The sequence below is a fragment of the Triturus cristatus genome, chromosome 11 (genome assembly GCF_964204655.1).
Source record: "Triturus cristatus chromosome 11, aTriCri1.1, whole genome shotgun sequence".
Lineage (NCBI taxonomy): Eukaryota > Metazoa > Chordata > Amphibia > Caudata > Salamandridae > Triturus > Triturus cristatus.
The window spans coordinates 876,121,165-876,132,262 of record NC_140594.1 but is presented as its reverse complement, the minus strand read 5'-3'; positions in this window follow the sequence as shown (position 1 = coordinate 876,132,262).

Below are 11,098 nucleotides of genomic sequence, written 5' to 3'. Positions count from 1 at the left end.
GGGAACTCTCGAGGTCATTCCCCAGGAGGCAGTCCACGGGGGCATCATCCCGGACCGTCACCTTCAACAGGCCGGAGACCCCTCCCCATTCGAATGGGACGCAGGCCATTTGGCACAGACTTTCAGAATTGTCGGCTGAGCGGACGGGGCAGAGAGTGTTCGGCAGGATCTGCTCGGGCTTCACCAGGTGACAGCGGACGGCCGTCACACTGGCGCCTGTGTCACGTAAGGCCTCGGCCCGCTGTCCATTAATGGTCACCCACTGACCGTATTTCCTGGTGTTAGCGGGTAGGGGAGCCCGCGGGACCATGTCTTTTCCCCCTAGGCACGCCAGGACCATGGCGGCCGGCTCCCACTCTTGCTGGGCCGGCTCATACTCTTCCTGTTCCTCTGATAATCGCTCTTCCCCCAGGGCGGCGGCAGCTACCTGGCGGGGCTTGGGTGTTTGGTTCTGCGGGCAGCTCGGGTCATTGGCGTAGTGGCCGACTCGCTGGCATCGGTGGCACGTGACGTTGGCTCGGAACCCAGGACGCATCGGGGGGTTGCCCCGGCCGGCCGGAGGCGGGGTGCTGGCCACGGGTGTTGCCGGTAGGGCGTCTCTCCCTCGCCCCTGGCCTCCTCCTCCTCCCCGAGGACGGTGCTGGCCTTGGTTGCTTCGGTTTTGTTCGTGTGGCCCTCTCCGGCCCACCCGGGTGCTTTCCCATCGGTCAGCTTCGGCGGCGAGCTGCCGGGGGTCAGTCAATTTACTGTCGAGGAGGTGTTGCCTGAGCTCGACGAAACAGTTGTTCGACAGGTGTTCCCATACCATAAGGTTAAAGAGTTGTTCGTAGGTCGTGACATGGCTCCCCTTGATCCACCCCTCGAAGGCTCGGCTGAAATAGTTAACGTACTCCACCCAAGTTGTACCCGGGATCCGGGTGCAATCTCTGAACCTCTGGCGGTACATCTCGGGTGTGAGGCCGTAGCGGGTGAGGAGGGCAGCCTTCATGTGGTCGTAGGACGACATTTGGTGATCTGGGAGCTGCAGTAGGGCATCGCGACCTTCGTTGACGAACCTCCCCCATAGTCCGGCTCCCCAATCACTCCGGTCAATCCGGTGGGAGGTCATGGCGATCTCGTAGGCTTTGAACCACTGTTGTATGTCGTCTTCTCGGACATACTCTCGGACAACATCCTTGGGGATGTGGACTTTTTTCTCGGTTGGCCCCGGGGTGTGCGGTCGCTCAGGCATCCCCGGTTCTTTATTCTGTCTCCGAAGTTCTATTTCTGCCAATTTGCGCTCGTGTTCGAGTGTTATTCTTTTTTCCTCAAGCTCTCTCTGTCTCTGCTTTTCTTCTCGTTCTTCTCGGAGCCGCATATGCTCTAAATTTAGTTTCTGCTCGGCTAACTTGAGTTCACCGTCCATCTTGAGTCGTGCCATTTCCAACTCGTGTAATCTGGTTCTTTCTCTTTCCTGGATCTCCTCCTGCGAGAGGCCTGTTCCCCGCTCCTCGGGAGCCGTGGCGTTCCCCTTTGGTGCGACACTGTTTTGGTCGGAGGTTCCGGCGATCCCAGTTTCTGTCCACGACTCAAGGGCGTGCTTCAAATCATCTTTGGTACTCAGGCCGGTGGTAGCAATGCCTAGTTCCATGCAGAATTGTTTAAGTTCGCGGTGGCTATATTCTTCCAACTTATCCATTTGGAATTTTTCAGTGGAACCGCTATCTTTGGCTGACATCGTGGTTTTGTCGTGGGGTGAGCTACTCTCTGTACGATTACGCGTTGATTCGGATCGCGCCGCTGGCCACCAATGTTAGACGGACCGGGAGGGTCGGCCGAGGTCAGGGGGAGAGGTCTCCGGGGAGAGCCGTCTCCAGCGATCGTACAGACAAATAACTTCCCCCCCAAAGACAGATGCCACACAAGGATAAGATTTAGCGTTCTTTATATGCACTTCTTAAGGTACGATGAAATGGTACAAGGAGGTCTGGACTCAGGGGTCCCCTCGGTTTAAGTCTCTCAGGATAGGGAAAGGGGTAGCGGGACAGTCTGTTTACCAGTCTGGTAGTTCGGATGATATGATGATTAGCTCACAATCCTCGAGCTTGGTGGATTAGCTGGTACGGGCCGCGGCAGCGCCAGCAGGTCCCGGTAAAGATGGTCGGTACACGGTCCGCGGCAGCGCCAGCAGGTCCCGGTGAAGATGGTCGATGTACGGTCCGCGGCAGCGCCAGCAGGTCCCGGTGAGGATGGTCGTTACAACGGGCCGCGGCAGCGCCAGCAGGTCCCGACGAGGATGGATGTTGCAGAAGGCCGCGGCAGCGCCAGCAGGCAGGGCGATAGTTCACAAGATAGGGCTACGGCAGCGCCAGTAGTCCGTCAAGGCTGAGTTCTCTCGGTGTCTCTCGACTCCAGGATACAACTGCCTTCCTGCTCCGGAGCTGCCCCAGTTATAGGGCAGGCGCCCTTTGATGTCCGGACCCTCGCACTTGGAGGTCGGAGGGCCCGGGATGAAGGTGTCCAGACACCCAGCAGGGGGTGGAGCCAGCGCCTGGGGGAGCTGGAGGCGATCGGCACCTGGCGGGGGAGAGCCCTTGACGCTTCGTTCTCCCATTGACCTGCCAAGTGGTCCGCTCACCTCCTGGGAGGATGGTGGTGCCGGGATGTCGGGGCCGGCCAGGCCCAGGGTTAGGGTCGGGTGGAGGCCACGCGGCCTCGTGGTGCAGGGCCCAAGATGGCGGCTTGACCCGGCCTGGGGAGCCGGTGGGGGCTGGGGCCCGTGATACATGGAGGTCCGAGGGCAGGAGTTCCGCCGGGAGATGGGGTGCGGGTGCTTTTCGTGGGTCACGCCTGGCGGGCCGGGGCTGGGGCCCTGTCATGCGGGGAGGGAGCAAGCCCTTCGTGGGGCCTGTCCAACACTGCACTAAAGGCTTCCAGACCTGTGAGAACTGTATTCACCAACCTTTGGAAAGTGGCAAGTGAATTTTTCAGACCAAAGGGCATTACCACAAATTGATAGTGCCCACTAGGGGTTGAACATGCTGTCTTTGGCTTTGCATCATTAGCTAGTCTGATCTGCCAGTAGCCAGCTGTCAAGTCAAATGTGCTAAGGTACTTGGCTGAGGACAAAGTATCTATAAGCTCATCTGCCCTTGGTATCGGATGGGCATCAGTCCTAGTGACTGCATTGAGACCGCTGTAGTCCACACAAAACCTAATCTCTCTTTTTCCACCACTGGTGTGAGGTTTTGGCACAAGGACCACTGGACTAGCCCAAGGGCTATCTGAGGGTTCAATAACACCCAAATCCAACATTTCCTGGACTTCTGTCCTGATACAGTCCCTGACATGGTCAGGTTGCCTATAAATCTTATTTTTAATAGGCAGACTGTCCCCAGTGTACACTTCATGAGTGCACCAGGTAGTCTGACTTGGAGTCAGTGAGAACATGTGTCTGAACTAATTGAGCACCTGTCTGCAATCAGCTTGTTGCTGGGCAGTGAGGCTGCCTGCCAAGGCTACACCATCAACTGACCTATCATCAGGGTTCTGTGAGAGGAGGTCAGGGAGTGGGTCACTCTCTTCCTCCTGTCCCTCATCAGTAGCCATGAGCAAGCCCATGTCAGCCCTGTCCACATATGGTTTTAGCCTGTTGACATGGAGAACCCTGTGGGGACTCCTGGGAGTTCCTAGGTCCACTAAGTAAGTAACCTCTCCCTTCTGTTCAACAATAGTGTGGGGTCCACTCCACTTGTCCTGGAGAGCTGCTGGGGCCACAGGCTCCAACACCCACACTTTCTGTCCTGGCTGATAAACAGTCAGTACAGCCTTTTGGTCAGGCCAGGCTTTTTGCAGTTCCTGGCTAGCCTTAAGGTTTTTGTTTTCCTTTTTCATTTATTTAGCCATCCTGGAGCGGAGACCAAGTACATAGTCCACCATGACTTGCTTTAGGGGCTTGAGAGGTAACTCCCATCCTTCCGTCACCAAACACAATGGACCCCTGACAGGGTGACCAAACAAAAGTTCAAATGGGCTGTAGCCAACCCTCTTTTGACGCACCTCCCTGTATGCAAATAAAAGGCAGGGCAAGGGGAGGTCCCATTTTCGCCTAAGCTTCTCTGGGAGTCCTTTGATCATGCCCTTTAAGGTTTTGTTGAATCTCTCAACTAAACCATTGCATTGTGGGTGATAGGGTGTGGTGAACTTGTAGTTCACTCCACACTCCTTCCACATAGCAGTCAAGTAACTAGACATGAAGTTTGCCCCCTGTCAGATACTACCTCCTTAGGAAAGCCTACTCTTGAGAACACACTCAAGAGAGCTCTTGCCACTACAGGTGCTGTAGTGGTCCTTAGGGGAATTGCTTCTGGATACCTGGTGGCATGATCCACTACCACCAGTATAAATCTGTGCCCAGATGCTGTTTGGGATCCATGGGACCAACAATGTCAATCCCTACCGTTTCAAAGGGCACCCCCACCACAGGTAGTGGTATCAGGGGGGCCTTTGTAGTACCACCTGCTTTGCCACTGGCTTGGCAGGTTACACATGACCGACAAAAATCCTTTGTGTCTTCAGGCATGTGAGGCCAGTGAAAGTGAGGGACAATTCTGTCTCAAGTCTTGTTCTGGCCTAGATGTCCTGCTAGGGGAATATCATGGGCTAGTGTCAATAGGAAGCCCCTAAACTTCAGAGGTATAACCAACCTCCTGGAGGCACCAGGCTTGGGGTCTCTACTCTCTGAATATAGGAGTCCATCATCCCAATAAACTTTATGGGTGCCACTAGCATTCCCAGCAGCCTCATCAGCAGCTTGCTGTCTGAGGGTTTCAAGAGAGGGGCAGGTTTTCTGCTCCTGGCTCAGATCAGACCTGGAAGGGCCCCCTGTCCCCAAGACCTCAACCTGGTCAGGTTCAAGCTCCTCTGGGACAGTTCCTTCTTCAGGGTCAAGATCATCTCCACGAGGAGACTGATCAGCATCCTGAGCAAGGTGGGAAGGCTCTGCCTTAACCCTACTGCTCCTCCTCTTGTGAGTCACCTGGTCCATTATTCCAGAATCCAGGGGATGTCCAGTTTTAGACATTTTAGCCTGTGACCTAGTCACAGCAAAGCGTTACAACAAACAATTGATGGACGGAATGCTGACAATGCAGACATTCTCCCCCAGTCAAGAGATCTGGGTTAAATCCATCGTTCTTTTGCCCACTACGCCACCCCAGTTTAGACATGGCCATATGCAAATCAGTCTTGACCCAGTGCCTCATGGGAACAGTCCAGCCCGAACTGCCAAGCCATGTCTTCCCTGGACCGGAATCAAGCATCCTAGGACCGGTTTCTGGCTATCAGCCGTCATCAGCCAGGATAGCTTGACTCCAGTGGCGTAGTGAGCACGGGTCCCACGTCTGGGAATACCCATCCCACTTATGGCGAAAAGCGTTACAACAAACAATTGATGGACGGAATGCTGACAATGCAGACATTCTCCCCCAGTCAAGAGATCTGGGTTAAATCCATCGTTCTTTTGCCCACTACGCCACCCCAGTTTAGACATGGCCATATGCAAATCAGTCTTGACCCAGTGCCTCATGGGAACAGTCCAGCCCGAACTGCCAAGCCATGTCTTCCCTGGACCGGAATCAAGCATCCTAGGACCGGTTTCTGGCTATCAGCCGTCATCAGCCAGGATAGCTTGACTCCAGTGGCGTAGTGAGCACGGGTCCCACGTCTGGGAATACCCATCCCACTTATGGCGAAAAGCGTTACAACAAACAATTGATGGACAGAATGCTGACAATGCAGACATTCTCCCCCAGTCAAGAGATCTGGGTTAAATCCATCGTTCTTTTGCCCACTACGCCACCCCAGTTTAGACATGGCCATATGCAAATCAGTCTTGACCCTGTGCCTCATGGGAACAGTCCAGCCCGAACTGCCAAGCCATGTCTTCCCTGGACCGGAATCAAGCATCCTAGGACCGGTTTCTGGCTATCAGCCGTCATCAGCCAGGATAGCTTGACTCCAGTGGCGTAGTGAGCACGGGTCCCACGTCTGGGAATACCCATCCCACTTAGGGCGAGAAGCGTTACAACAAACAATTGATGGACGGAATGCTGACAATGCAGACATTCTCCCCCAGTCAAGAGATCTGGGTTAAATCCATCGTTCTTTTGCCCACTACGCCACCCCAGTTTAGACATGGCCATATGCAAATCAGTCTTGACCGTGTGCCTCATGGGAACAGTCCAGCCCGAACTGCCAAGCCATGTCTTCCCTGGACCGGAATCAAGCAACCTAGGACCGGTTTCTGGCTATCAGCCGTCATCAGCCAGGATAGCTTGACTCCAGTGGCGTAGTGAGCCCGGGTCCCACGTCTGGGAATACCCATCCCACTTAGGGCGAAAAGCGTTACAACAAACAATTGATGGACGGAATGCTGACAATGCAGACATTCTCCCCCAGTCAAGAGATCTGGGTTAAATCCATCGTTCTTTTGCCCACTACGCCACCCCAGTTTAGACATGGCCATATGCAAATCAGTCTTGACCCTGTGCCTCATGGGAACAGTCCAGCCCGAACTGCCAAGCCATGTCTTCCCTGGACCGGAATCAAGCATCCTAGGACCGGTTTCTGGCTATCAGCCGTCATCAGCCAGGATAGCTTGACTCCAGTGGCGTAGTGAGCACGGGTCCCACGTCTGGGAATACCCATCCCACTTAGGGCGAAAAGCGTTACAACAAACAATTGATGGACGGAATGCTGACAATGCAGACATTCTCCCCCAGTCAAGAGATCTGGGTTAAATCCATCGTTCTTTTGCCCACTACGCCACCCCAGTTTAGACATGGCCATATGCAAATCAGTCTTGACCCTGTGCCTCATGGGAACAGTCCAGCCCGAACTGCCAAGCCATGTCTTCCCTGGACCGGAATCAAGCATCCTAGGACCGGTTTCTGGCTATCAGCCATGGGGGAGAATGTCTGCATTGTCAGCATTTCGTCCATCATTTGTTTGTTGTAACGCTTTTCGCCCTAAGTGGGATGGGTATTCCCAGACGTGGGACCCGTGCTTACTACGCCACTGGAGTCAAGCTATCCTGGCCGATGACGGCTGATAGCCAGAAACCGGTCCTAGGATGCTTGATTCCGGTCCAGGGAAGACATGGCTTGGCAGTTCGGGCTGGACTGTCCCCATGAGGCACAGGGTCAAGACTGATTTGCATATGGCCATGTCTAAACTGGGGTGGTGTAGTGGGCAAAAGAACGATGGATTTAACCCAGATCTCTTGACTGGGGGAGAATGTCTGCATTGTCAGCATTCCGTCCATCATTTGTTTGTTGTAACGCTTTTCGCCCTAAGTGGGATGGGTATTCCCAGACGTGGGACCCGTGCTTACTACGCCACTGGAGTCAAGCTATCTTGGCTGATGACGGCTGATAGCCAGAAACTGGTCCTAGGATGCTTGATTCCGGTCCAGGGAAGACATGGCTTGGCAGTTCGGGCTGGACTGTTCCCATGAGGCACAGGGTCAAGACTGATTTGCATATGGCCATGTCTAAACTGGGGTGGTGTAGTGGGCAAAAGAACGATGGATTTAACCCAGATCTCTTGACTGGGGGAGAATGTCTGCATTGTCAGCATTCCGTCCATCATTTGTTTGTTGTAAAGCTTTTCGCCCTAAGTGGGATGGGTATTCCCAGACGTGGGACCCGTGCTTACTACGCCACTGGAGTCAAGCTATCCTGGCTGATGACGGCTGATAGCCAGAAACCGGTCCTAGGATGCTTGATTCCGGTCCAGGGAAGACATGGCTTGGCAGCTCGGGCTGGACTGTTCCCATGAGGCACAGGGTCAAGACTGATTTGCATATGCCATGTCTAAACTGGGGTGGTGTAGTGGGCAAAAGAACGATGGATTTAACCCAGATCTCTTGACTGGGGGAGAATGTCTGCATTGTCAGCATTCCGTCTATCATTTGTTTGTTGTAACGCTTTTTGCCCTAAGTGGGATGGGTATTCCCAGACGTGGGACCCGTGCTTACTACGCCACTGGAGTCAAGCTATCCTGGCTGATGACGGCTGATAGCCAGAAACCGGTCCTAGGATGCTTGATTCCGGTCCAGGGAAGACATGGCTTGGCAGTTCGGGCTGGACTGTTCCCATGAGGCACAGGGTCAAGACTGATTTGCATATGGCCATGTCTAAACTGGGGTGGTGTAGTGGGCAAAAGAACGATGGATTTAACCCAGATCTCTTGACTGGGGAAGAATGTCTGCATTGTCAGCATTCCGTCCATCATTTGTTTGTTGTAACGCTTTTTGCCCTAAGTGGGATGGGTATTCCCAGACGTGGGACCCGTGCTTACTACGCCACTGGAGTCAAGCTATCCTGGCTGATGACGGCTGATAGCCAGAAACCGGTCCTAGGATGCTTGATTCCGGTCCAGGGAAGACATGGCTTGGCAGTTCGGGCTGGACTGTTCCCATGAGGCACAGGGTCAAGACTGATTTGCATATGGCCATGTCTAAACTGGGGTGGTGTAGTGGGCAAAAGAACGATGGATTTAACCCAGATCTCTTGACTGGGGGAGAATGTCTGCATTGTCAGCATTCCGTCCATCATTTGTTTGTTGTAACGCTTTTCGCCCTAAGTGGGATGGGTATTCCCAGACGTGGGACCCGTGCTTACTACGCCACTGGAGTCAAGCTATTCTGGCTGATGACGGCTGATAGCCAGAAACCGGTCCTAGGATGCTTGATTCCGGTCCAGGGAAGACATGGCTTGGCAGTTCGGGCTGGACTGTTCCCATGAGGCACAGGGTCAAGACTGATTTGCATATGGCCATGTCTAAACTGGGGTGGTGTAGTGGGCAAAAGAACGATGGATTTAACCCAGATCTCTTGACTGGGGGAGAATGTCTGCATTGTCAGCATTCCGTCCATCATTTGTTTGTTGTAACGCTTTTCGCCCTAAGTGGGATGGGTATTCCCAGACGTGGGACCTGTGCTTACTACGCCACTGGAGTCAAGCTATCCTGGCTGATGACGGCTGATAGCCAGAAACCGGTCCTAGGATGCTTGATTCCGGTCCAGGGAAGACATGGCTTGGCAGTTCGGGCTGGACTGTTCCCATGAGGCACAGGGTCAAGACTGATTTGCATATGGCCATGTCTAAACTGGGGTGGTGTAGTGGGCAAAAGAACGATGGATTTAACCCAGATCTCTTGACTGGGGGAGAATGTCTGCATTGTCAGCATTCCGTCCATCATTTGTTTGTTGTAACGCTTTTCGCCCTAAGTGTGATGGGTATTCCCAGACGTGGGACCCGTGCTTACTACGCCACTGGAGTCAAGCTATCCTGGCTGATGACGGCTGATAGCCAGAAACCGGTCCTAGGATGCTTGATTCCGGTCCAGGGAAGACATGGCTTGGCAGTTCGGGCTGGACTGTTCCCATGAGGCACAGGGTCAAGACTGATTTGCATATGGCCATGTCTAAACTGGGGTGGTGTAGTTGGCAAAAGAACGATGGATTTAACCCAGATCTCTTGACTGGGGGAGAATGTCTGCATTGTCAGCATTCCGTCCATCATTTGTTTGTTGTAACGCTTTTTGCCCTAAGTGGGATGGGTATTCCCAGACGTGGGACCCGTGCTTACTACGCCACTGGAGTCAAGCTATCCTGGCTGATGACGGCTGATAGCCAGAAACCGGTCCTAGGATGCTTGATTCCGGTCCAGGGAAGACATGGCTTGGCAGTTCGGGCTGGACTGTTCCCATGAGGCACAGGGTCAAGACTGATTTGCATATGGCCATGTCTAAACTGGGGTGGTGTAGTGGGCAAAAGAACGATGGATTTAACCCAGATCTCTTGACTGGGGGAGAATGTCTGCATTGTCAGCATTCCGTCCATCATTTGTTTGTTGTAACGCTTTTCGCCCTAAGTGGGATGGGTATTCCCAGACGTGGGACCCGTGCTTACTACGCCACTGGAGTCAAGCTATCCTGGCTGATGACGGCTGATAGCCAGAAACCGGTCCTAGGATGCTTGATTCCGGTCCAGGGAAGACATGGCTTGGCAGTTCAGGCTGGACTTTTCCCATGAGGCACAGGGTCAAGACTGATTTGCATATGGCCATGTCTAAACTGGGGTGGTGTAGTGGGCAAAAGAACAATGGATTTAACCCAGATCTCTTGACTGGGGGAGAATGTCTGCATTGTCAGCATTCCGTCCATCATTTGTTTGTTGTAACGCTTTTCGCCCTAAGTGGGATGGGTATTCCCAGACGTGGGACCCGTGCTTACTACGCCACTGGAGTCAAGCTATCCTGGCTGATGACGGCTGATAGCCAGAAACCGGTCCTAGGATGCTTGATTCCGGTCCAGGGAAGACATGGCTGGGCAGTTCGGGCTGGACTGTTCCCATGAGGCACAGGGTCAAGACTGATTTGCATATGGCCATGTCTAAACTGGGGTGGGTGTAGTGGGCAAAAGAACTATGGATTTAACCCATATCTCTTGACTGGGGGAGAATGTCTGCATTGTCAGCATTCCGTCCATCATTTGTTTGTTGTAACGCTTTTCGCCCTAAGTGGGATGGGTATTCCCAGACGTGGGACCCGTGCTTACTACGCCACTGGAGTCAAGCTATCCTGGCTGATGACGGCTGATAGCCAGAAACCGGTCCTAGGATGCTTGATTCCGGTCCAGGGAAGACATGGCTTGGCAGTTCGGGCTGGACTGTTCCCATGAGGCACAGGGTCAAGACTGATTTGCATATGGCCATGTCTAAACTGGGGTGGTGTAGTGGGCAAAAAAACGATGGATTTAACCCAGATCTCTTGACTGGGGGAGAATGTCTGCATTGTCAGCATTCCGTCCATCATTTGTTTGTTGTAACGCTTTTCGCCCTAAGTGGGATGGGTATTCCCAGACGTGGGACCCGTGCTTACTACGCCACTGGAGTCAAGCTATCCTGGCTGATGACGGCTGATAGCCAGAAACCGGTCCTAGGATGCTTGATTCCGGTCCAGGGAAGACATGGCTTGGCAGTTCGGGCTGGACTGTTCCCATGAGGCACAGGGTCAAGACTGATTTGCATATGGCCATGTCTAAACTGGGGTGG